Below are 27,470 nucleotides of genomic sequence, written 5' to 3'. Positions count from 1 at the left end.
TTTGTGAACAGTTTTTCCCCTCAAAAATATTAACCGACTCTTGACTCTATTCCCAAATTAGGAAAAACACAAACACTAACAAATGAGTTCTTTTGAAAGTGAACTCTCTGTATTTGAGAGGTACAGCTTCCTGGCTTGAAAGACTTTGCAAATTGAATATTATTTTAAAACAATATTTCTGCAATTACTTTTTACCCAAAAGTATAAGGCATGACACTCGGTTCATCACAATGAAAAGAATGTGCAAATTAAAGAGTAGTCAAATCTCACAACAATTATTAGCCACATGACTGATTATTGAAATGATTCTGAAATGAGAAAAAGGATAAATGACTGCCACTCTGCTACTTTCGATACAAAATAAACATTATGCAAAAAATGAATCAGCTTCACACACATTCATTCCCATACGACAATGAATAATATGCTTTTGTAAGCCATACGATTTAATAGCCAAGATTCATATTTATATAAAACCATACAATCCCATATATTGTTGCATTTCATATAAAGTATAACAAATCAAAAAGATGATCAAAAACCAAGTTCTGATATCTAGAGAGCCGACCCTCTCAAAAGCATTAAAACTAACATATATTGTCGTGCAGGGCTTGAAATTCAGTTTTAAAACTAATTCCCACAGAGTTACTAAACTAACAAAGTTTATCAAAAAGCCTAAAACAACTAACATAGAGGAAAGATTCTATTGGCCTATGGCCCCTAACCTCTATCTAACTGCTGTTAGCAGAATCTACATTGTGCTCCTAGATCACAGGTAGGCCACCACCTGCATCTTTCCAACGTTTATGGGCTGCCATGAAATCAATCAGCTCTTTTTGCTGGGGTACACCTATCTGCTCCAACCTTAGCCTCCACATTGTCGTTATCCTGCAAACATGCTCCATCTTCCTCTCTTGGGCTTCCAAGTGATCTTGACAGATGTTCATCATGGAGTCTTCTCTAGCTATGGTGGTGAAGTCTTTGACTGAGAGTTTGTTAATTCCTTCATGATCTTACCTTGAAAAGCAGAGACTACTTCATTCAACTCCTTATTCAATCAGTCTTCATTTTCCATGATCTTGATATCAATGCACTTAATGTCATTGCTCAGAATCTGAGTGAGACATTCTAATTCCTTTAGAAGTTCAGAGCATTCTTCTAGAGTCTGTTTAATTACCACATTTCGCCACTCCAAATTCGCCCTGGATACAAATAGGAAATAAGCATCTACGCCGACATCAGGCTTATCAGCTAGAAATTTGTCTACCCTATATGCTTGAACCTTACTAATGTGGATGATAAACTCATCCCATTTTACCTTCTCTTCTTCCTAGGAGTTTAGTTCTAACTCATGCTCAGCCATGAATTTATTTGCTTTTGTTTTTATTTCAGTGAAGCTGGAGATATAATTGACTCCATTGGAAGCCACCAAATCAACCCATTCATTAAAAATTTGAGCTACTAACCTGTCCTTTTTCATCTAATCTAGGAAACTTTGATTCGCTAGAGAAGTGACATCAACTACAGAGGTGGCATCAGGCAAAGCTATGGCATCAGGATTTTGCAGAGTATGAATGTACTCTGCCATCAACCATAAGGACTGCTTCAAATCTCTCTTATTCTTCCAGTCTTTCCAAATCCTATTAGTGATCCTTGAATTACTAGCCTGGAAGATCTTCATCTCTACAACTCTTGATGCAGGTCCAATGTCTGTCCTTTTGACAGTGAAATCTATGGCATTATATCATCATAACTCTTATCCTCTGCAGGCCTATATGTGTCAGCAACCCAACGCCCAGTTTTCTCATCCAATTCCAACATAGTTTCAACCTTTGGCTTCTTGCTTCTAGGTGTTTTACCCAGACATTTACTTACCATGTCTCCTACTAGCACCTATGCTCCTCTTCTTACTAAGTAACAAATCAAACCGATTGGGTGCAAAGGAACTACCTTTAGATGGTGGAGTTTGAAAAGTTGGGGGGTTCCAACAGTTAATGAATTCAAAGTGTTGGCCCTGTCGACCACTTGCTAGGTATTCTGATCCATGACTTTGATTGGGCTCTCTACGGTGGATTCCACTACAGGTTCGCTTTCACCTTGCTCTATCTAGGTCAACAGCAGCGATTTATTGGGCCTTTTTCTTCTGGATGCGTGAGCGAGTAACCCTAGGTGTAGGTTGAACTTGAACTGGTCTATGAGTAAAAGGTTTAGCTTCAGGTTCAGATTCTATATTACCTATAGAGTGACATGACAGTTTGATCTATATGAGAAAAAAGGCAGAGCTGAACTAGAACTAGTAGAGCCCTTGTAAGGACTCTATTCAGCTGGCCCCAATTTCAACTTCTTCTCAATGACCCATTTCTCAGTCCTATCAACAACAAGAAGGGTTCTAGCTTGAAAGTCATCCTACTCTAGCTTGGTCCAGTCCAATTCAGGTATGGGAAGAGCTTCAACCTTTCCAACAAATGATGGGTCAACTACCTCTTGATTTTCATCTTCTTCAACACCAATGAAATCCATTTGCAATTTGAATTCTTAGATCTACTTCAAGGTGAACCTAGACCACCATCTCCTTCTCACTTCATAATCATCTTCACAGTCCGCCCAAAAATCTACTTGTCGCACGTGAGTGAATGGGGGATGTAGTTCAAACTAGGCTTGTGCAAAACTTGTGCTATCAAACTTCGGTCGAGCACTATAAGAAGTCAAGTTCATGGCTTTCAACTCGACTTCCAGATTGAAAGCATCTAGGATGTTCTTACAGCGGTAATGGCATTTTATTGAGAAGGTATAGCCGGAACCTCTCATTGCCTTACAGCTTTTATCTACCTCTACCACTTGTGTGCAAACTTCAATTAACACAGTGATCAAAGCAATATCTAGGCTATTTTAGGGGTTCACCCTTGTAACCTCCAACTCTCAGATATGTAAATTTAGGGAATTGAATAAAGAAGCTACCATAAATGGTAATGAGCTGAGTTGATTCTTCTGATAACCTTTTGTTTTCTTTTCCCTGCAATTCAAGAACCAATTTTGCTAAGGTGTCTTAAACCCTCCTGAAATCTTCAGAATTCTTCTTCTTCTGTAGTTAGGTGTAATAGTCATAGATTGTCATATTACAAGTCCAATCCTTGTGGGGTAAGCCTTCCCATTGTCTGCAACATGCCAAGATATAGAACAAGTAGGAAGACATATAAAAGCCAATGGCTCTTCACACTCAGGAAAACCCTTCATGTAGCCTATCTACTAAAATTTCCGCCCAGTCGATAAACTTACCCTCATCCAGAATAGTTTGAATGAAAAAGTACATCCAATTCTCCTAGAGAAAGGCATGTTGCTTTCCTTTTATTCTATTGAGGAAAATGATAATGTCTCTGATCTCAAGGATCATGTGTTCACGTGCTAGGGGTCGAGGCAGACGTGAACCACCATTATCTAGTTTACCCAGCTAGTTCTTAGCAATGATGTTGAAGTCACTAGTGCGGTTAGTAAACTGAGAGTAGGATAGGCTAATAGTCCGATCTTCATATACTTCTTCAGGTGGGATTCTTAGGGCACCCATTACTATAACCCAGTTTACATAGACTAAGACCTCTCCATTGTGTGTTCTAATACACCTTTATGCAGCATCATATTTGTCTCTGCATTCCAGAACTGGTTCTAGACAAAGGATTACCTCAAGGAAACCTCCAGCCTGCACTAATCTGCTCAAGGATACTTTTTCGGCAATGGACACTGGTCTAGCTCTCTCAAACTTTGACACGACTCTATCAATTTCCTCATCTACAAGGGAGGTATCTCCTAATTCTAGCAAGCAACTAGTTAAGGGCAATGATTTCTTTCCGTTGGGTAATTTAGGGCGGGACATAGCCCTGGAAAAACTATAGAACTCAAGCATGCAATCAAAAGCGGAAAGAAAAGAAATCAGACGAGTTTACTTCATTGCTAAAGGAAAGAAAAACGAAAGTTTTAGAGGAATAAAGAGAGACTCACCACGCGGAGTACAAGAAAATTCCAGCTGGGCACACTAAATTGTTATCTCATTTTATCTCCAAAAGAAACAAAGCTCTTACCTCAAACAATCATGGAAGAATAACTAGAAAGGGATTCGATGAAAGTTAAAACCTAGAGAATATGCTACAGAATAATAGGAAAAGTATCGATGTGACAAGGCGCATTTTACTCATTAATGAATACCTTTATGCTTGCATGTACCAAATCTTACTCCGTCGTCATTCCTACCAATGATCATTAAATAGATGTATTTTCCCTATTTTCGGAAAAGTTAGGAGTGTCATACCGCCACGTGTCTCTGGCAACCAGGTTTTAAGCTTACAAACTTTGAGCTCTTGAACCATGGATAGAAGGTTCAAAGTTCAAGTTTGGCTTGTCATGAATATATTGGAACATAAAATGACAAGAAACTCTTCATATGGAACTTTGAACTCTTGAACTAACACAACAAACCATTCAAGGTTCAATTTTGAAAAGAGCATCAATGTCCATTGGATATCATAAACCGTATCATACTTAGGTAAACGGGTGGGATGAAATCTTGAACCTTGAACCTTTGAACCAAATGGTTCAAGCTTTTCAAGTTCAAGGTTCAGATTTGACAATTGAATAGATACAACCCAAACACTCCAACATTGGGAGAGGTCAACTTGAACCACTTCAACATTGAACCTATTGTTTGAAGTTCAAGTTCAAGGCAGCTTTCATGAGTAAGAAAAGTTTTGAAAATTAAGTCCCTCATGGGGATAACAAAAAGGAAGTTTGGGGAATTAATAGTGGATCAAACATGTTCTGCATAAATGGAAGGCAGTGAACAACACATAAAAGTGGTAAATGAGCAACAAGAATTTCAAGCAAGGCAGCAGCAAAACTCTCTTAACTTCTAGTAAGATTAGCAAATATCCTCCATTCCTTCTTTAAATCTCTCTCTGCAATCCAATCCATTTTCAGATTTCAATTGTAGCTCAGCCATGCTAGTAAAATTTTGTATGATGGAATATATTTGTTGCATTATAAAAATGTTCAAATGGATGAGAAAACAGCAATTATAGTAGGCCCTACAGAATTAAAAAATTGTTTCTTAGTACTTAATTTTACACTCACTCAAGGAAATTGAAGAAAATAAACAGTGGGAAGCGATAGTTTGCAATAAGCACATATAAACAATATTTTATCAAAAGATGGTGTCTTCTGCAGGAGGAAAGTGTAACTGAATCCTGGGGAGACTCTTCTTTCAACCACATCTTAGAATAGGTGCACTCATGGAGATTCTAGAAGTAAAAGTGCAATCTACGTTAAGAGAATCCTTTGCCAAATACCTGCGCAAAAACAATAATGAACCCACAACTGAGACTTTGGATTACTAGAATATAGAAAAAGGTATTGAATTCAATGATATAGGGATGTCCACGAAATAATAGATGTTTGATCTGAGATAATCAATGGGAACTTGAAAAAAAAAAAATATTCAACATGACCGAGTGCTTGACCAAATAGACTTCTTAGTCAAGCTTTGACGGCCCAAAGCACATCAATACTTCAGGCACAGCAAGTGCAATCAACTCCAAAAGTTGAGAAACTCCAAGAATAGGTGACAAGTGAATCCACCTTACTGAACTAGCAAGAGAAAGTACAAACTAAATGGGGAACTTTGGCATCAAAGTCAAAAGAGAGCATTAAAAGAATCATCTCCTATGGTTGGTCAAGCATCCATTTTTCTCAGGCATCAAACTAAAGCTATCGAGAAGGACAATTGGTCCAAAAGTAGCTTCTTAGTCAACAATCAAAAAGGATGCTGCTGCTACCAAGACTCAATCAAAAGTTCATCAGACTCCTTTTGATATGGTGAAGCAAATGGAAAGAACCAATCTGAATGTTACTATGTGAAAAATACTCTTAATCCCACCCCAATGAAATTTATTACAAAAGGCTTCGAGTCATTTCTATCATACAAACTTATGTCACCAAAGGAAGGAGAAGCAAGACTGAACAGCAAGCCAACTCTTTTCTAAATGTACTTGGTCATCAATAAGCATCTTGTGCATTATTGTATGTTAGATTTTGGAGCTCATAGTTCAGTTATGCCCAAAAAATTTGATGATTCGTCCACCTCCATTCTCAATCTACTAAATCATTGGTAAGCATCTTGTGCATAATTGTATGATAGTATGATAGATTATAAAACTAGTAATTCAGTCATTTATAAAATTGTTGATTTATTAGTTATAGTTTAAAAGAGTACACATACTGGTCATTAAGGGAGTCATCCAAGTAGATGGAATTGTTGTTAATACAGTAGGAATCATCAAAATTTCAAAACTTACACTTGATGCATGCCCAAGTCTTTCCATATTGTTGGCTAAAAGTTTGTAAGATTTATGACTTTAGGCAATGTCTCATAAGATTTCTCTCTCCTCTCAGCAATAGGGCAGGCTCTCTTCTTACCGTAGGTGGTTACAATAGAGACTTAAATGAAATTACAAAAAGGGCAGTTCTCTTAATATATTCCTCTTTTTCAGTAATGACTTTGCATACAAATTATGAACAACACAAGAATTTACAAAAAGCACCTATTGCTAAGATACTATCAATGGCTTGTGAGTTGACATAAGAACAACGCAAAAGACACCAAAATACTTTATAAGGGTAGAACAGTTACAAAAACCTAAAGCCTTCTATACTTATTTGGAATGATGATTCAAGAACTTGAATAAATGGTAAGGCACAAAGTCTCTTACCAAATACTCACTAACTTCTATGAAATTACTTAATGCTAAAGCAAAAGGTCTTTCAACTTTAAGTATTTGAAGTCACTATCGATTATAACAATTTGCTAATCTGCAGCACAATTTCTTCAAAAAGCTCAAATTAAACTATAACTATGAATGCAATATGCAACTCAAAATCTACAAGATTAAACTCAAATCCCTCTTGAACAATGCACCAAAATTCACAACCAACTCAACAAAATGTCATCACATAACAGTTTGGATTGCCACGAAGTATCAAAACAAACTGCCTTTTTTATTGAACACAATCTAATTTACATCTGAGCACAAAGTCTTAGAGTGCACATACAAATTGGCAGAGTTTTCTTCCATTGCCAAAAGATGACATTACAATGAGCACCCTCCTTAATTTATAGGTGAGGGGATGAGAGCAAAAAGTGGGTGAAACCCAACTAATGAAGACTTATTCAACAACTAGCCACCTACAATTGACTTATTCCGTATTGCAAGTCTTGATGTCCTACAATGTGATAACATGTTACAGCTTTGTAGGTGACACTATCACATGCAATTACAACTTGTTTTTACGTTGCATGTAATTTGTCAATAACAAAATTACAAAATGGATGATGAAAAATAAACTATGTGCCTAACAAGACACGACCTCTACTACATCATCCTTTGTATGGTCTTCATGCTGCTATAGGATGCTCAATGATTTATATGTTCAAGTTTGGTGGAAGTATCTTGTTCTAGAATAAGAACCTGCATCCTTGGTTGTTTTGTATCATAATGGTCGGTATTGGGAAAGTACCTTTTCATGACCATTTTTGTCTTAAAAGCATTCCATGCTCCTTTACTCTAATCGCTCATTCACCCCTTATATGGTCCCATCATGTGATTGCTCTTGCTTGTGTCATTCTTTAGTTGCCAGAAAAGTCATAACACAATCTTTCAAGCTAGGACTTTGCAGATCTAGAAGAGTATGCACATAGGATATGAGTGGAAGGCCTTCGAGAAACAAAGGGTGGAGAAAAGTAAATGAAATCAGCTTTTTAAATAGAAGGAAAGATGAAACATAGGGTATTGCTAGAGCATTGTAGGTAGATGAAATGCAAGGGTTTGATATGGAAATGAGGTACAAGTGATATACAAGAGGGGATACTTCTTACTCATAAGTAGGGTTCTTAATTCCAATTACAAGTCATTTGGAAGGAACTTTCTGTCTGCAAAAGCTTTATAAAGCCCGTTTGAAGGTTGGAAAACAAGTTCAAATATGTTTGGGAAACACTTGTAAGTGGGCTTTTTAGTTCCAATTACAAGTAGGGGGAAAACTTAGCTCTTTTTGGCAGGACAAATTTACAAACAGGGTTTTTATTTCCATTTGCAAGTTGGGAGAATATACACTCTTGAAGTTCTTTCTTGAGGGGAAGATCTTTGCACTGTAACTTGCATCATTTAGAAAAATTCATATTGTTAATTTGCATTATTTTTGAGGAAGAACATTCATTGTTCATTACAACAATACTATACAAATCTCCTTTGCAAACCAAAAATGTAAAGAAAAAAAATGATGAACTTTGAAGAAAAAGCCTCGAACCCTATTGGTTCAAATTTAGAGAATGACCTCCAACTCTTGGTTAAATAAGTAACCAATCTTGACTATATCCTCCTCAATCAATGCACTTTTAGTCCATGAGCACTCCTTGACAAATGGCCATGAAAGAGACCCAAAATGCATGCGAATAGCAACCTCTTTACACTTGATCAACACCAAAAGCGGTTTTTCAGCTGATGATTGCAAGCCGACTTGTAATGCTTACAAAAAACAGTGTTTCAAAAGTTGAAACAAGTTTTAAATTGATAATTACAAGCTGCAAAATATCAACGTAATTTGTGTCTTTTCCTTTGGACAAACTTAGGAAGTTTTACTACAATTTTGAAATGAGTTCTTTGCACTCAAATCAGTGTCCAATTCCCTAGATGGGCTTTACATTCATTATTGCAAGCTGAAATGATATTAGAACAGTCAAAAGCGGGCTTTGTAATTGACAAATCAAGCTAGAATTTATCTCTTCATTATAAAAGTGAATACATTTGCCCTAGATAGGCTTTCCCAATATAGCTGCAAGTAAAAGTGCTATTTACCTTTGCAAAAACATCATATCTGTCAAGACTCAAAATGGGCTTTTAGATTGATGTTGCAAGCTGAGAATGATTGTAGATGAGCAGCAACAGGTTTTTTAGATGTCAACGTAAGTGCTGGAAGTGAAAACAGGCTTTTTAAAGGTTTTTTGCAAACATATAAATGCCTTATAACAGTCATGATAAGCTTTTGGAAAGCCTACACATAAAAACACTTCCTATTTAAAGCAGAGACATCAAAAACTAATAAAATTGGCTTTTAGACATCATTTACATGCATAAAATGTTTTTAAAAGAGAAGTGAGGGGTTTTTAAACCCACATTACAACTTGAAATGCTGCTGGAAATGTTTATTATTAACCTTTATTGCTGGAAAAAAACACGTTTTAAGTCCTGGACGGGGTTTTAAATTGCTTTTGAAAGAGTGGAAATGCTTTAAAATGCAGCAACAACTTTGGTTAATAATAATAATGGACTTTATAAATGCTATTGCAACAGGATTTCAGAACACCTTTACAAGTTAAAAAAGTTTTTAAAAGAGCAATGGTGGGTTTTATAGATGTCTTTGCAAGTCAAAACATCTTTGGTCTCTTTTTTAAATAATTTGTATATGCCCTTGACGAGTTTTGGGAACATCATTGCAATCAAAACATGTCTTCCTTTAAAACAATGATAGCATTTACAAACAAGCTTAAAAAGCGCACTTGCAAGTGTAAGTTTATTATAAACACTCTTCTATTCCAAAGACAGGTTTCTCATGCACCTTTACAAGCAATTTAACACTAAAGAGAAGGCATGTAATGGCTTAAAAAGCCCACCAATGCATTATAATCTCATTTAAGTTTCACATATTCCCTTGCAAATATGTAACAGTGGAGTTTCAATTCCATATTGCAAGTAAATGACGCCCAAGATGATATGTAATGATTGACAAAAAGCCCACTTGACATGATTTTAAACTAAGTTGCCAATTTGAGTTCGGGTTCCAAGAACTAGTTTGCTGGTGTGACAAAACTTTGAAATGGGCTTCGCGTTTGTTACTAACAAAACATATGTATGGATAGAGAGATAGATAGATAGATAGATAATGTTACATAGTATCATAAAAATAACAAAAACACGATAAACTTGTAATCATAGCATCATATCAACGTCAAAATATTAAATAATAATATTGAATTCAAGTATCATTGTTTTGACTTTCAACAATTGGAACCTTATACTAAGTTTCAATCATCTAATGGATTATCTAAATCTCCTTCTTCATCATCATCATCATCATCAAAGGCATTAGTTGATTCAGAAATACTGACAGTGCCAATGGGATCAACTGCATCAATAAATTTCCATCTTTCCAAATCCTCAAATGCTTATCACATTTTCACCATACAAAGAGTTTGTTTGTTTGTAATTAACATCCTAGTTGAAAATTGTTAAAAAAGTAGCTTACAACTCCACCTATTGAAGATATTGTTTAATGTTTTAAATACTATAGAGAGCTTCCAATTAATCAGATAGGAGTCATTATTAGCAATTGGATATAAAAATTCCCTAGAAGAAATCTTGAGGGCTAATTTAATTTGATGTAATAAATATCTAAACTTCAGCAAATTTTGTTTTATAATGTAAAAGATCTTATTCAAATTTTGTAATGATCATTTTCCACACTAAATTATATGTTTCTCAATGGATATGTACCTACTTTGCACTTGGTTGCCTTGGGTCAACCTAAGTTCGGCCTAGACGAACTAGCTTGCATGGACTCAAACCCTAGGTGAACCAACAAGCGAACCGAACTAGAACCAAGAACTAGTTTGAACCCTACCCTAGTCCAGCCCTAAAATAGGCAAATTAGGTAACTTAGATTTTAAACTAGAAATGAAGACTTGTAGTTAGGGTTATAAACCCCACCTACATGTTACTTAATTCCTCATTATCTCTTTAAAAATATCTCTAATTTAGGCCTACAATAGCTCAAAACGAGCGAAATTCAAAATGCAACAAACTGAGGGGAAAATGAAACCAAAAAAAATCCAAACAATCAAGAAAAATCAATCAAAGTCTTGAAGGTTATCAAAACTTGAGTACTTGCAGTTAGGGAAGAAAAACAAAGGAAGACTCTACAGAAACCTTCGGAAACGACATTTGTAGCATGAGAAATCTAGGCCAATTCAAGGTATAATTGATTGCCTTCAAAAAATACCCATTTGAACACCAACCTTAGAGAATTTCGCTTGCAAATTCATGAGAAATTGTGTAGGGTTGTCTAACTTTGCGGATTCAAAATTGAGGACAACACATCCTTCAAGTTATCTCAATTATTTAATCTTCCTCCCTGTTATGTCATATGCCTCTCTAGGGATGTCACTCCGAAAAAAATGGAAGGACATTTGTCTTCATATTCATCACACATGATCCAAGACTAGATATCGAACAATAATAATAATCAAAGATAAACCTATCTCTAAAGAGCATATTTAGTCATATACACGTGGTCTAGTTAATAAATTGTGCCATGTATGACAAAGAAGAATATGAAGCTCTTTGTGATTCTGCTACATCCTCGAGAGAAATTCCACACATCTTGCTTTATGATTAGGCAAAGTAATGCTATGAGCTTGATTCCTATGACCGTATAAAAGAAACAGGGTCGGGTACTTCTTGAATACACGAGGAAGATTCATAGTTATTTAACCTTATAAAGCTAGCAGATAGTATCAAAGAAGCATGGCAACTTCAAATTGATGGCTAAAGAAGTAAGAATGGTGCTCGTGTTGGTGTCGTAATGGTCTCTCCTAAAAAAAGGACACTCATTTGCACTTAGGCTTCAATTCGGATACACCAATACTGTAGTTGAATATGACGCAATGATACAAGGTCTCAAATTATCACAAAATATAGGAATTAAAGTGCTGCAGGTGTTTGGAGATATTGAACTCAATAATACATCAGATTAGAGCTCAAAATACAGCCAAGAACAATTTTCCAAAAGTTTGCAAGCATAGAGTGTGGCACGTAGTTGAAGACTTTGGTGCCTTCAACATTGAAACAGTTCCAAGAAATCAAAACAAAGACGTTGATAGACTTGCAATAGTTGGTACACAATATGGCATTCCTAATGACATTATGGAAGACAATGACCAATATGTTAAGCTTGTGTAAAGGCAAACATTCCCAAACAATGAGACCAATTGGCAAGTATTTGATATTGACAAGCGAACTGTCAAAATCCTTCAACAAGAGGCAGAGTTTCTTCCTAAAAATTAGTCTAGGTTGCAAGAAAAATATGGACACCAAATTATCTAGCGGAAGACAAACGAATTGTCCTTGGCAAGTATCTTCAGCATTGATGATCAGCTCAAGAATGACAAGATGAACATGACTATCAAAGAAGAGTATTATGAAAAGTAGTCATCTCAAATGACATGATTTTGAAGGTTGTAAAGGTATGTATCCAATCAGAAAAACAAGAGCTCTAGGAGAGCTTGAGTCCCTGCCTTGTGTAAGGATTAGAAGGTGAACAAATGCAAATATAATGTTAAATAGCACTAAGTTAGTAGTTAAAAGAAAAAACTAAAAAGAAGAGACACTTCGCATTTTGTTAGTATTCATAGAGTAAAATTTGAAAGAATGGTCTAAAATAGTAGTCAAAGAAATGAAAGATAACAAAATGTTGTAATTGCATCAGCTGAAATAAGCCAACACTAACTTCAATTTATAATTATTGTAAGCTTAATTTTGATTGGTGAACAAATAAATCGTAAAAAGATATTAGCATAAATATAATTCAGTTTTATTTATATTCATAATAAATAATCAAAATACACCAAATTTTTATAATCAAAATATAATAAAAAATATAGAATCAATTTATATGGGGAAAACATAAAATTGTAAGAGCCAATAGATCGAGATGACTTTCATGTCAACTTTATTCTTGACGCTCTTATCTCTATAACTACATAAGGTTAATGTTATAAACAAAAATAATATTTCATAATGTTTATAACTACAAACCAATAAGAGCTTGAAATCTTTGTAGTATATTTTCTCATAAAATATTTTCAGCATACTATAGGTATTAAGAATTGCCAAACTAATCCTTTGCTTTTACCTTTATTCCAAGACTTCTTTTGTCCCATTAATCATACTTGAAAATGACCTTCACATCCTATCTATTATACTAAAATTAGTCCAATGCGTGTTGATTTGAATGTATTGTTATTTTGCTTTTAAGTTACAAATCCAACCAATTCTTTCAAACTTTTAAAAAAAAATGTTTCAAAGACCAATTCTTCTTTTTTGCAATGTTTATAGCTTTTTGATTTTTTTAAGTGCTTTTTAATTATATTGTAAGTAGTTACAACTAATCATTGTCCACTGCTGACAGGCGGGAGTTTCCAGCTCAAGCAAATTTAGTGAATTTTAGGACTACATTTCAAAATAATTTTGATCTAGTTTTTGTAAGGACAATTCTTAATAACAAGCCACCTGTTATTTGGAGATGTATATGTGGCTTGCTAAATGATCTTACAGTTTGCATGCAACACACTTGTGTTGCATTGGTGTAGCCTTGCTGGGCATTTTCTGCAGTCATTGAGGTCCATAACATTTTGTTTGGCATTTTTCAAAAGCCATCTGTGCATCCTCTGTGTTCCACATTTAGCATACACTATGAGAGGGGACTTCACTAAAGCAATATCTAACTTCGTTCCAATTTTCAGAATGTAACCATGAGCCTATCTCCCAGGCTTCAAGGATCCATATCTGCAACTTCCCTAATGAGAGTAGAAAATGTATAGTTATATGGATCACTTGCTTTTTGCTGCACCTGACTAAAAAATTGAAAACCTTGTATAACATTTGAAGGAACTGTATCTCCTTCATGCACCCTGTCAGATAATTATTTTGCATCTTCTAAGCTGCTACATTTTGCATACATATCATATGAAGAACATTAGTTTAATTTAGGACATCGGTTTAGGAATGTTATTTCAAAAGACTGGATAGATTTAAGGGTCAGCTGCCAATCTTGTTATAGTGGAATTCTTAAATGAGATTAGAGAAATTACAATATTGGATATCAATGACTCACACTCGGTGGTGGAAATTCTGGCTTTTGCAAGTGGATGAAGAGGAGTTTCAGGTGAAGATAAATTCTACTTGTTTGGCAAACAATAGCATTCTAAGGCCTGTTATTCACAACACACTCAATTTTGCTTTAAATCAAAAACCCTTTGCTTATTGTATTATGGTCTTGAGCCCTAGAGATATTATTATGCCACTTCACAGATTTCTGACGCTTCTCTGACTCCACCGCTTCTTTTTTTGTCACAGTTTCACTATCATGGTTGGTCTGTGGGAATTACACACTGGAAATTCTATTTGAAACATATGGGAGTGGCTCAGGTGACCCTTCAGTTTAATTGGTGTGGGATAATGCAGTTGGGAGGCCTCTAATTAACGTTGGGACTTACAATACTACCTGCTGGAGTCTTGCAATCACTCGGCAATTTGAGCAAGATGCATGCAACTGATAGCCTGAACATGGCTCCCTACAAGATTGTTGTTTTGATACTTAAATAACTATCCAATGGAGAAGGCCTGTCTCAGTGGCCAAGTTGAGATAGCTGAGAGTGGCAGACCATTGTACAAGATGCTAAGAGAATGGATCAGAAACAGCAGCTGGAGTTGAAGGGAGTGAAAAGAATGGACACAAAGCTAAAGGCTAGGGCATGTGTATATTTTTTTTTGGGAATATATACATTGTGCACATGCATTTTTAATTGGTGCATCGCTCAGGGTCAGAGGATACTAAATGGATACATGAGTGCCATGGAATCTGCGTGTTGTACAGATGGGCCAGGGGTTGCGTTTATGCTGCAACTATGCGATTCACTGTATAATTTTACACTGTTGAGAACACATTTCCGTTCAAGGAATCCCCAGGCTACCTCATCATGCTAATACACTCATTTATTGTTTACAGACATGGGAATGAACCTGAGAAGTGGTAAACGGGAGGGGGAAGCCATGGTAACGGCGAAAATCAGAAGAAGCTTCCAGAAACAATGATAATTGTCATATCTGCCTGGTTTCTTATGTCTGTTTTTTACAATTAATAAAGAAATTTACCCCTGGCAAAAATCCCATCGACCAATAGAAAATTAGATTTTAGAACACAAAAAAGATTTATTAAATATTTCATTTTTAAACTTTAGAAAACGACAACCAGTGCTAATTTAAAATAATTGTGTGCGCCTACCAAAAACATTAGTTCCCTGCCTTATGCAAGGCAGGGACTAACAAGCTTTTGTTGATCTTTATAAAGAATATGATGATGTGTTTGCATAGAGTTACAAGGATCTTAGAGGATTTCCCCCAACTTTTCCCCACATATCATTGACCTAGATCCTAATGCTAAACCCATAAAAACAAAGACCAATCGATCTTAAAATTGAACACTTATTGCGAAAAGAACTAACAAAGCTTATTAAAGTAAGCATTGTCTTCCCAATTAAGCACTAATCTTGAGTTGCTCAGTTTCAATTAGGAAGAGTAAAGGGGAAATCGGGTAATGTGGATTTTAGACTCTAGAGACTTAAATAGCTCTTAAGGACCATTACCCTCTTTCACCCATGGAACAAATCTTTGAAACAGTGATCGATGCTGAAACATTCTCTCCTCAATGGCTATTCAGATATTTAAATCCATGTTTAGGAATTGGTCAAGTTCGAAACTACCTTTACCACCAAAAGGGAAACTTTTGCCTACGAAAAAATGCACTTTGAGTTTAAAAATACTGGTGCAAACTTTCAAAGACCAATGGATGCGGCCTTTAAAAGGGTTTATTAATTACATAATCTTAGTTTTCTTGGATGATATAACCGTCTTCTCCAAGCATGAAACTGAAAACTTGGATTATTTTCCCAAGGTCTACCATAGGTAATTGGAGTACCTTTGAATCCTAAAAAATGTGTGTTTTCTATTCATGAGGGTAAACTATCAAGGTTTGTAATGTCCTCCATCTTTTAGATCCTCAATGGAGTTCTTAGCCTTTCATTCTCTGAAGGCTAAGTGGATAAATAAGGAGAAATAAATTAAATTAAAGTCAATAAATAAATAAATAAATCTAAAGGTGACTTTATATTTAATTAATTTAATTTTCTAGAAGCACGAATAATTATTGTATTGGAAAGGGGGAAGCTTCTAGAGAGTGAATTTTCTAGAAGCACAACTAATTACTGTATTGGAAAGGGGGAAGCTTCTAGAGAGTGTAATTTAATATTATTTTTTTCCTTCTAGAAGGGTGAAGGAAAAGAATAAATAGAGGCAAGAGCTTCATTGTTAAGCGTCCATGATTTGCTTATTTGATTTCATTGAGCCCTGAGCAAGGGTTTCAGCATTTGCCACTGGAGAATGGAGTTCTTTTGTGTACCTCCATTTGAGCTGGTGAAATACCCAGTGAATTTGGTATTCGGAGGACATCATACAAGTGTTCTATTCAAGCCAATTGGTGAAAGATCTTCTGAAGGGTTGCAGCTATCGGAGAAGACAAATCACACTTTTCATTGTGCAGAATTTGTGGCCTAGGACCAGATTGAGGAGTATGATGAGAGGAACAAGTCGGATATTGTTATAGTGCCGCTGCTGCTACAATCCAAATTTTTGAGCAGTTTCCAGGTTCCTATCCATTTCATTTTGCATTGCACGGAGGATAGATTTGAAGATCTTAGGGCATGTTTAAGAATTTAGAAATCATCATTTGTAATCTGATTTATATGAGAATTTGATGCCCTAATGTCTTATTGTTGTAGATGCATATTTTCTCATTTGTCACCAGTGTTAAATGTTTCAAAAAATACAAAAAAATTTGCATCTTCATTGTTAGATGTTTTGGAGTTCTTTATAAGCATATTTATTAGAAGTTTGGCATTTAGAAAGAAGTCAGAATTTAGATCTGCAATATATCCCTTGTCTGCAAAGTGTTTGACAAAATTCTCAGATTTAGAAATCAGAAAACTAAAATCAGAATTGCAAGGGATATTACAAGGTTCATAGTTTTAGGGGGTGGTCTATCTAATAACACTAGAAAGAGTAAAATCTATTTTAGTTCTTTCCCTCCCAGGATATAAGGTCGGTCTTGAGAGCTTCTTTTGGAGGATCAACTCCATAAGAATATCCATACCAAATTTTCCACCTAGGTCTTTCCTCTTACCCATATGCTCAAAACTAATATTGCTTTCAGCTGAGGAAGGCAAGGACAATTTTGAAAGTATCAAGGGAACTATTTCTCGAGCTCCTACTCTTGTGAATCCTTAATTTGACAAAGGCTTTTTATTGTATACTTCTGGACAAGATGAAAGTATGGCAGCCATCCTAACTTAGCAAAACAATGATCAACCATAGCCCTAATAGCTTTTTGTAGTCAAACACTAGAAGGCCATGAAATAAGGTATACAAATCTCAAGAAATTCAGGCATACCTTCCTAATAACATGATTCAGTTAACGATGCCTCGTCTAAATCTGAATAAATTCCTTTTGAGCAGGGATATGAATGAGAAGAGAACAGGATGGTTAATAAATCCATGGAGTATGATATAAATATCAAGAATGTTAAGCTTGTGAAAGGGGCTGAGTAAGCAACTTGCAGCAGACCTTAAACCTCAAAAAGACCATCTGCATGCTACAAGAAGACCAATCAGCTGAGCCTGACCCTCTAAACAATCAGACAAAAAAATATCTTGAGGATCTTCAAGCTCAAGTGAAGAGAACATGAGACAAAAAGGCTACTATCAGAACCTTCAAGGAAGGAGATATGGTCCTGAAAAGGGATGAATTTGATGCCATTTGGAGCAGCCGATACATTATCACCAACTGCAAGCTAGAAAACGCCTTCCAGACTTTAGAGCTGAGGGGAGAAGAGCTACCCATCCCAATTAATGAGATACATCTCAAACCTTACTTTTGAGATCATTCTCAATCTTGTTTATAGTGGTTTTGTGCTTTCAATAAACTATGCAACCATAGTTGCTTAGAAAGTTGTAGTGTTGTACTTTTTTTCACATGTTCCTTGATCTTGTCTATGTTCTTGGTGGTTTATAACTATTCAAAAGGAGAAAGAAACTTGTACATTTTCCAAATAAGAGGCTTATAGTGATTCCATTCCCAATGGACTTGCCTAAGGCTATTGGATCCTTTCTTAGCAGGCAAGTAGCCCACGGCCAAAAATATTGACTTCTAGTGATGTTGTGAGGTTTCAGAAAAAAGGATAACTAGAGGTGATTTTAGTGCAAAAAATTTACCAAGGATAGAGATCCTTCTACACCACTGAGAAGTGCATGAAATTATGGACAGCCAAGTACATGCCTAGATTGGTGGTAGTTCTTAATCAGTTATAAGATATTTTCATGCAAGAAGATATAGTTAACTACTCCAAGACATCAATGAGATTATCAAGGAGTTTCAATGAGAGAAACCAGTATTTTAGTCCCTTCTATACCTAGAAGAAGGTGAAGCAAACTGAACCATTGATAAGGGAATTCAACTCCTTGTCCTTTTGAAGACATCTTCCTTATTCCTTTCATAGAAGCAATTATTCTTCTGCTATATCTTGTTGTAATTCGGGAGAAGATAGGGAGCGCTGGACTTTTGGTATCAATTTCTGCATGCTGAATTTTTAACACGTGCTTGAGCCATCATAATTAATAAAATAATATCTCTTTTACAGTTGCATTATGTTTTCTTGAAAATTGCAGATTTTTATTGTGGATACGAGTCCCTACTGCAGCTGCATCTTTATTCCCCTAACCTTCGTAACAGCATTCTCTGAGGAGATGTGAATGTATCAAAACCTTGAGGTTGTTCTGTGCTTGATAAGAAAGTCCACAGATTCTCCTGTCGTATGTGCATCACCCTTTTTGTACTTTCAGTCACTTCTCCCCACTTTTCCATTCTAAGAAACTAGATAAGATTATTGAGTAGTGTTCTTTCAGTTGCTCTTTGGGCCTTAACTGATCATACATTAGGTATTTTTGGTGACAGATAACAAGAAACCAGCCCTTGTCTGGAGGTTGATCTTTGACAATCAAAGCCCACACCTTGAGAAGCCTTCCCATGGTTCACCTGATAGCTAAGCTAGGTGCTTAGCAAGGAGGCATATTTCAGTTATGAAAATTCTATCTCCAGATGAAGCAAAAGGGGAAAAAAGGAGGTAGAGAAGTTAAAGAATATCAACCTCCAGAAAAGGAAGAGCTGGCAAAGTTTGCGTATTCTCTAGTTATCCATTTTGAGGCCCTTAGTGAGCCCAATTCAAAAATGGCTTTAAAAAACTTAAATGTATGAAAAATCATAATCATTCATGGTTAGTTCCAGTTTTTAAGCACTCAACCTCTCTGAGTTCTGTAACAGTCCATACCAATCAGTAAACTAAGAGAAGAAAATTTAAAAATACCAAACACCACTTTGCATTGTAGATTATGCTCTTATAGTGAGGAAATTGAGGTGACATGCAAAGGAGACGTTATTGAAAGGCTCCCCTTTACCCTGCCACAAACCCAACTGAACAAAATCGTACCTATCCTCAAGGCTGCAGTTTCTTGGTGGAAGCAGAATGAGGAGTGTGCATGTAGTTCATAGGTGCAAATGAACCTGGTCTGTATTGCAAGAAGAGCATAGGAGTGTGTGCCAACAATGTGTTGATAAGAAAAATATTGGCCACCTTCACAAGGTAAATTATGCTCTTATGGGTGAGGAAACTGAGCTGATAAACTTGAAAGGCATAATGAATGGCTACCTTTTATCCTGCGATGGGCCCAACTGGACAAAACCATGACCATCTTCAAGGTTAGAGGTGCCTGCTTGGATCAGAATGAGAAGTGTTCATTTCTGTTTGAATTGCAGGAAGAGGGTAGGAGTACATACTAGGAAGCATGTTGAGGAACCTGTCAAGTTGCATGGCAGCTAGACAGGACCACCCAAGCCCCAATGATCCCAAAGCATCCATGATTTTATTTCACACTCTCTATCAAACAGTTTGTTTTACTATCGGCAACAAATTGCAGAGCTAGTTTGTGTCTTTTGTCTTATGAACATTATTCTTTAAAGCCTTCTTGCCTGGGCCATTATTTGTGATTCAGCTTCTTATGTCAATGCCACTTACAGTGATGCAATTTGATTATATACTCCCATCCAGCTAAAAAAATGATCATATTTACAGCTTCCAAAGTTTGAGTAGATTAATAATTTTCAGAGTGGACAATGCAAATCAAAAACTCCTTTTTTGACCAATCAAATGAAACAAATGGTACCTAAGGAAAAATAACTGGCATTAAAAGAAAATAATGGAAGAAAACAATTTATGAATTCTATATCTATGGTCTCTGTCTGTTCATTATGAAATAATTCTCGAGAGATATATAGAATTATTTTAAAATTCTCCATCTATTGGTGTTAAATTTTATTATTTGCATGATAATAAGGGTCAAATGATGTAAATGCTACACAAGGAATATTGTCAGAACTACAATCAACTGTAAATTGCAAAGGAAACCGGATAATATAAAGACAAGAAGTCGCGTTTGTAAAAAGAATTTGTATACAAAATTTAGTAAGTAGAAAACTAGAACATGTGAGCAATCATGATAATTTCCAAAAATGCTCAATAATATCTAGCCCCATTGTCTATCTAACTACTCTTTGCAATAGACAGTTATTTGACTAGTTCCTTCACTGCAATTTTCTAAAGGCGTGAGAATTGTATAAAGAAGATGTTGTACAGCATGGACATTGAAGGAGCAAGGAGGCATCAATATTCATGTGGGCAATAATAATGATTGATACCAGCAGAGATTTTCTTTTATCAATAATATGCTTCATTCAATCCATTTTGTATATCCTATTCAATACATGTTAGTTTTATTTTCAGCTAGTTCTGCTGATCATCTTAACTTTCAGCTTAGCATAAAAGTTTCATGCTTTTTGACATCGTTTTTAATAAGGTCCTGGAAGAATTTATTAGATGTTTAGTGTTGCCAAATCACATATGTTGGTTGTTTTGAGCAATCAATATGGTGAAATCATACATTTACTTCATCTGTTAAGCTCTCCTGCTGGGAATGATCGATGTCTTAATGCAACAGAATCTATATGAATATCCCTAAAGTGTCGTGGCATCAAAGTCATAACTGAAATAATTCATTTTCCATTAGAATAAACTTGATTGAAGGCTGTTCGGAGTGAATCAAATATTAATACAATGGATTAGGTACGCCTGAAATATGGTGGCTTTTACAATGAAGGCAATTTGATGGTGCATTCCCCTTGTGCATTACATAATAAGACATGTTATTCCCCAATTTTTCGTTTAAGATATACCACAAGATTCACTCAAGATGCATTTGGCCATTTAGTAGTTTACCTTGATAAAAAGTGATCTTATGTGTTTTGCCAACAAAATGATACAAGCCATCAAGGTTTAAACTTTCTGGGATTATAACCCCATTTAATTTTAAATATCAAGAAAACTGTATGAATGGTGAAATTTTGATTGCTCTATCAAAAATTGCAAAGAATTTATAACATACATATAAATCCTTGACGTTTCTTACATAAACTGTAACAAATGCCAGTGCAATTTTGCAGGCCAATTTTGAACAGATAAGCATCATAGAAAAAATTACCTAATCCCCTGAATGGCATATCTAATTACCCCATTCATTTAGTCCAAAATATGCCACTCCCAGATATAAGACAGAAGATATGTTTAACTTCGAAAAAATAATAAGCTAATAAGCCGGTATTAAGGAGTCCTTGAGAAAATATATTGGTCTTTGCAACAAGAGAGATTGTAATTATGTTGTCGTATAGAAAGGCAACAAGAGAGATTGTAATAGAGGGAGTGAATAGCAAAATATATATTAATAAAATTGAATATCAATCATATGTCAAATCAATAAGTAAACGATATTTACATAAATAGAAAACAATGTTTTAGATAAGATGAGGCAATTGTTTTCTTGTTAGGTGAACGAATTCAGCGGTGGGATATCCTTTACAGAAATATAAAGTTATTTAACTAAAATATCTTAAGAAGTACCTCATTATTAATCTCTCTCCACATCTTTTGGACAGACATATTTCAGATATCTATGCTAATTGGAAAAGATGCCCAGAAACCAGGGTTTGGTCACCACTAGAAAGGATGCGTATGTGTAGATTTGAGAATAGCAGTACTTCCAACAGCTTGTCAAAATAGGCGAAATCCATCACTCTAGTCAAGGACTTCAGGGGAATTTTGCATTAATCCGGGTCACATTCCCCATTCACTAAATAGGAAAAACCATGACAGCAGGAAATGGATAAAATCTGTCGTGAACAAACTAGACTCATAAATTTCGATTCCATCAATTGGCTTCGAAAGAATGGATTTCAACTTACAAATTTGAACAGGTCAAAGCATGAATGGCTGAGCCAGCGATGATAGAGCGGATCTAACCCACCATGCCGCCAATTGTCGACAGAATTAAGGTATAGGAACCGGAACGGCCGCGTTACAAAACAAACTCAACCCAGCTTCAGAAGATAAGCAAAAGAAGAAAAAGCCCAATCCGAGCGGGGAATTCGGGCTTTGTAGCAGCCGTGAAAGAATCTGACGGCTCAAGTGACGTTAGAACCACGAAAGCTCTACCTCCGTAAATGGCCCACTTCGCCTGCCATTCTTTGTTATTTAGTTTGATGATAAGATCTCCTACTGTCTCCTTCCCCGGGCTGACCTGTTTCATCCTACTCCAAACGCTCCAAGATCTTTGGAATGTGCTCCAAACTCGCTGGAATGAATCCTATCCTTACACGCTTGGACTATTCATAGCTTTCGTTTTCTAACGCGGGCAGGTGATTTAAATTCACGGGCCCGCCGCCCCGCTTGCAATTTCCCATGCAACGACCAGTGCTACGGAATATGTTATGCTTTTTATTATAGCACGGTCCGTACTCGGGCCAGGACCTACGAATCAGCAGATTACAGTTGTGTTTTTATCAATTTGAAAAGGAATATTTGTACAACTGTAAAGGAAAATCAATTTTCCCCAAGTGCAATTATGCTTCACCAACCTGTATAAATTAGGTTTGATAGTTAAATTAAAATGTTAATTTATAAAGTTAATTGTAAGGAGAGGAGTATACCTGAGATAAAGCTATCTTCTCTAGGTCCTGAGGGAAGATAATCATTGGTAAAATTGAAATGTTAATTTATAAAGTTAATTGTAAGGAGAGGAGTATACCTGAGATAAAGCTATCTTCTCTAGGTCCTGAGGGAAGATAATCATTGGTAAAATTGGAATTAGAATTAGACTTTTTTAAATTTGGCAATGATTTGATTGTATTTCCATTTGGTTAACTATTTACCAATCTTAATAATAAAAATTAAAAGAATAGCTATGCTTCTCTATCTAAGAATAACATTCTTCAAGCTCACATCAAAAGCATCCTTAATAAAACCATGAGAATTTTCATTGTTCATGTAAACCAAATGCAAAATAATCTCAACAAATTTCTCCCTCATTCTCCTCTTCCTCTTTGTAGAATACATTTCCAAAACATCCTCAATTCACAGAGTGCCATTAACAACCTCTTCTTCAGGTATAAACACAAAATACAAATCTGAAACCCTACAAAGATGTGAAGTATATTGGTAGTAAGTCGATTCGTTCTTGAAAAATACTGGTATACAATTAGCGATCAAGTCGTCAAATGTAGACCTTTGGGTGGGTGAATCGTTGGGAGGCTACAAACAAAATTCTGTTGTTAACACTTTCTAAAGAGACAAACACACAAAAATAAAATGGTAAAAGTTCAAATGGTATAATGGTATAATAAATTAGGTTAAAAATCATTGGACTTCAAAAATTAATAAATTTTAATTTCTTCTCAATCCTCAAAAAGTAAAACTTAGAATTCAATTCCCAATTCCACCTAACTAAATGAAGATCGGTAACCTCATTTTGGGGCAAATTTAAAATTCTGAAATTCTAATTCCACTTTATCATTTTGGACACAAATGACAAATTTGACAAAATCGGGTTATCACTATCCCAATTTCAGCCAAATTTTGCAAAATAAACAGGGCCTAGAGTTTGAAAAAAAGAAGAAGAAGATTTTCACAACCTTGAGACGAAAGAAGGCTATCTTCTCTACATTTTTAAGCACAAGGGAATTAAACAAAAAATTAAGCATGTGACTATATCTACAAAATAACAATAAGAAAAAAAAGTATATTTTTTTATATTTGTTGATTTTTGAAAAGAAAAAAAAAATCTAGTGCATTATGTATGGGAATTAGTGAATGATGTATGTGTTGGAAATATAACGCAAGCTAGGTGCTTGGGGGGGTGAATCAAGAACCACTTAAACTTCTACTTAACCCACTTTGTTAAGTTGTCTAATCTACTTGCATGCAAGAAACATAAATTAGTAAGGTAACAACACCATAATACAGTATTTGGTAACCCATAAACCCTCCATGTAGAAGGTGAAATTGGGGTGGGGATGACACCCACAATGTTTCACTACTACGATAATAAAGTTGCCATGTGAAGGCTTTACAAATGATCACTTATGGTGATCTTACTCAGTTAAGAGTAATAAGGACTATTAGGTCCACTTTATGAAAGGATTTATATAGTACAATCAAGTATGTACTATGTTAGGAGTTTTTGTAAAGGACTGCTAAGTCCACCCAGTTAAAGGATTTGGGACTGATGCACCTATTAGGATGAATAAGTGGATTGATCTCTTATGTGCAACTCTAATTGTTGATGAAGATCCTTTGAAGTAAACTGATCACCTAACTATGATAGATGAGTCTCTTCCTTTCCTTGGAATGTTTGTAGCCTTCAAACAATATGCTCTTCCATATTCGCTAATGTTCTTCAATTATAATTCTTACATATCATTTTTGGACAAACAAAATACTTCATACTTATATCCATCAAATAATTCCTTCATAGGTCATCTACAACATAAACAATTCAAAAAATAATTACCAAGTAGGCTCAATGTTGTAACTCGAGTCCAATGGCTTACTCGGGCATGTTGGAGATACTCGGGCAACACTGTCACCTTGGCTAACTCTAGCACTCAGTCGATACTGGATGCTCAGTTCATACTAATCACTCAATAGACACTATTGACTTGGTCAACACTGCTTTGCTAGCTTGATCATTATATTGGAACAAGAATACTTTGTTCAACTCGGTTCTCACTAGGGCTTGGTAGATATTGTCAACTTGATTGACACTGCAGCTCAGTGGGAACTATCAACTCGGTTGACACTACTTACTTTCTGCAAGGTTAACATTGATACCTTGGTTCCTTTACGAGCTCGGGTACTACTATCTTTCATTATGACTAAGTGTTTTAACATTAATTGACAATATATCTTGACATGAGATTAACAGTCTCCCCCTTTGGCATTAGTGATGAAAACACTTATCATGCATAAGATCTGAAATCAAAATTTCTTTAGTCAAACTACCTTTTTGAGTACGCTCTATTCTATATCTTAGTTTGCATTGATGACTTTGCAACTCAGTTTGAACTAAAAACTCTTGTTTTTTTTTTTTCAAATTTACTTTATGTCTTTTTCTACTTATTACATATCTTTCTTACTGTACATATTATCACTTTCATTCACTTTCATATGTTTTAGTATGTACATATACTTCCTTTATATACTTTCCCCTTTGTATATTGTACTTATCCCCTTGTATACTCCCCCCCTTTCTTTTGTTACAAATTCCAATAATTTACAAGGTTATACCAAAATGAGAAAGAAAATCATGGTGTACCTTCAAAATTACAGAGAAAGTCTTGTCTCAGTTATCTTGTAGCACCTTCAAGATATGTACATCAATCTGAAGATATGTTGATAACTCAACATTTGATCTGCAACTAATAGATTTGTGTCTTTGACCAATGTCCTTGCATGATCCATTCTCTTATGTATGGTGTTCATGTGGGGAAGTATCATACTTTTTATATCAATCAATGTTGCTCTTATTCTAGGATCTTCCCTTAGCAGTTTTGCTCGAAGATTTGTCGAAAATCTGGGTTTTGCAAAATGAATAGAACTAGAGCTTGGATTGAGTGCCAACTGATTTTCATTGTCCTTCAAGTCCATGTCAATTTTGGTTAGTTTCTCTTTTATTTCCTTGGTAAATTTAGTGGGATCACTTAACTTTACAAATAAAGATACAACAATTTCTAATGCATAAATTAAAGTAGATAGTTCTACTTGATCAATTGCTATATTTTGTGCTATATTTTCTAGCACTTTATTCTCAAACTTCCTTTCAACTTTCATAAGAAGTTTGTCCTGCCCATTAGTGTCCTCATTGAACTTATGAACAATATCAATTAATTGATCAATGATAGGGGCTTTATCATTTACCTCTATAGATAGAGCATCCACAAATATTTCTTTGATGTCTTCCAAAACTTTGCTTCTATCTCTTTCAGCCCTTAGCATCTATTGCTTGGCTCTTTTCTTCCACAATTCTCCCAAAATATCTATTTGTTTAGAAGATAGATTGGATTGGTCCTAGTTTGGGATCACAATCTCCTCATCTAAATCTATGTCATCAATAGTCTTCTCTTTTCCTTTGCTCTTGACTATTGAAGAAGGAATGATTTATTTACCTTTGTCAACCAAGTCCTTCTATTGGTGTAGCTCGATTGAGACTATGGGAGCCTATTGCTTAGTTACCTCTGGAGAGAGGTCAGTGAAGGTGTGACAGTATTCGCTTCACTAGTTGTTTGAACTATGTTCAACTCAACGGATTGTTTCTCAAATGTTGCTTTAGGTGGAGTGGAGGGAAATGATGCCATGACCTCTACAAAAATCTTCTCAACATCAAAATCCTCAATTTTTTGAAACTCTAGAAGATCTCCTTCTTCCTTGATATCAAAAATTGTTTTCCACATATGTGTTGTGGACTGCACAACATCTTCTATCTTATTGGACAAAATTTGGAAAGATTTAAATCTAGGAGTATGTCTACTTTAATGATTAGACATTACCTCCTTGATTTCTTCATCAAAGAGATTTGGCATTAATTTTCTCAAGGTTTTCTCTCTGATGTCTTTCACTATTTTCACTGCATTAACCCAATGATGAGAGACAATCTTCAGTAGGGCTTTAGGAGCTTTCTTTTAAGTTCAAAAGATTCATATTTCCACTTTTCCATCTTCTCAACCATTGCATCTTAAATCTGCTTCTACTCATCCTTGTTTCTTGTTTCGTATTTCAAATATTTGAAATCTATCATCTCACTGTCTTCAATCTTTGTTCAAAGGTAGGTGGTAGCATTTTGAGTGAGATGATAGGAGTATTGTCTTCATCATCATCATCATCTTCATCGTCAAGCTTCAATTTCTTTCTTTGCCTCCTTGGCTTGGTGGCAATAAACATAGGAGTAGACCTTGGTGTTCTCTTTGATGGAGGTTTTGATGGGGCCTTTACCTTTTTCTTAGGAGGTTCCTCTACCTCTTCTTCTACTTCATGTTCACTTGCATCTTCTTCTTCA

General features: G+C 35.5%; 1 protein-coding gene across 4 annotated transcripts in view; it reads right to left on the bottom strand.

Annotated features, from left to right (window-relative positions):
* LOC149567030 (putative protein phosphatase 2C 60) overlaps positions 1 to 22,879 on the bottom strand; it is a 197,620-nt gene extending 174,741 nt beyond the window's left edge. For 2 of the 4 annotated variants that reach the window (XM_089820253.1, XM_089820256.1), the window contains exon 1: positions 22,327 to 22,879. The gene's annotated coding sequence lies outside the window, so the exon portion shown is untranslated. Of the gene's footprint in view, positions 1 to 21,985 lie in introns of all 4 variants that reach the window. The other 2 variants (XM_089820254.1, XM_089820255.1) reach the window with 2 other exon arrangements.
* Between the last annotated feature and the right edge of the window lie 4,591 nt (positions 22,880 to 27,470).

This window comes from Cupressus sempervirens, chromosome 3 (genome assembly GCF_028749045.1).
Source record: "Cupressus sempervirens isolate cs-2001-9-10 chromosome 3, ASM2874904v1, whole genome shotgun sequence".
Lineage (NCBI taxonomy): Eukaryota > Viridiplantae > Streptophyta > Pinopsida > Cupressales > Cupressaceae > Cupressus > Cupressus sempervirens.
The sequence above is the reverse complement of the archived record's forward strand: the minus strand, read 5'-3'. Positions and strand labels throughout refer to the sequence as shown.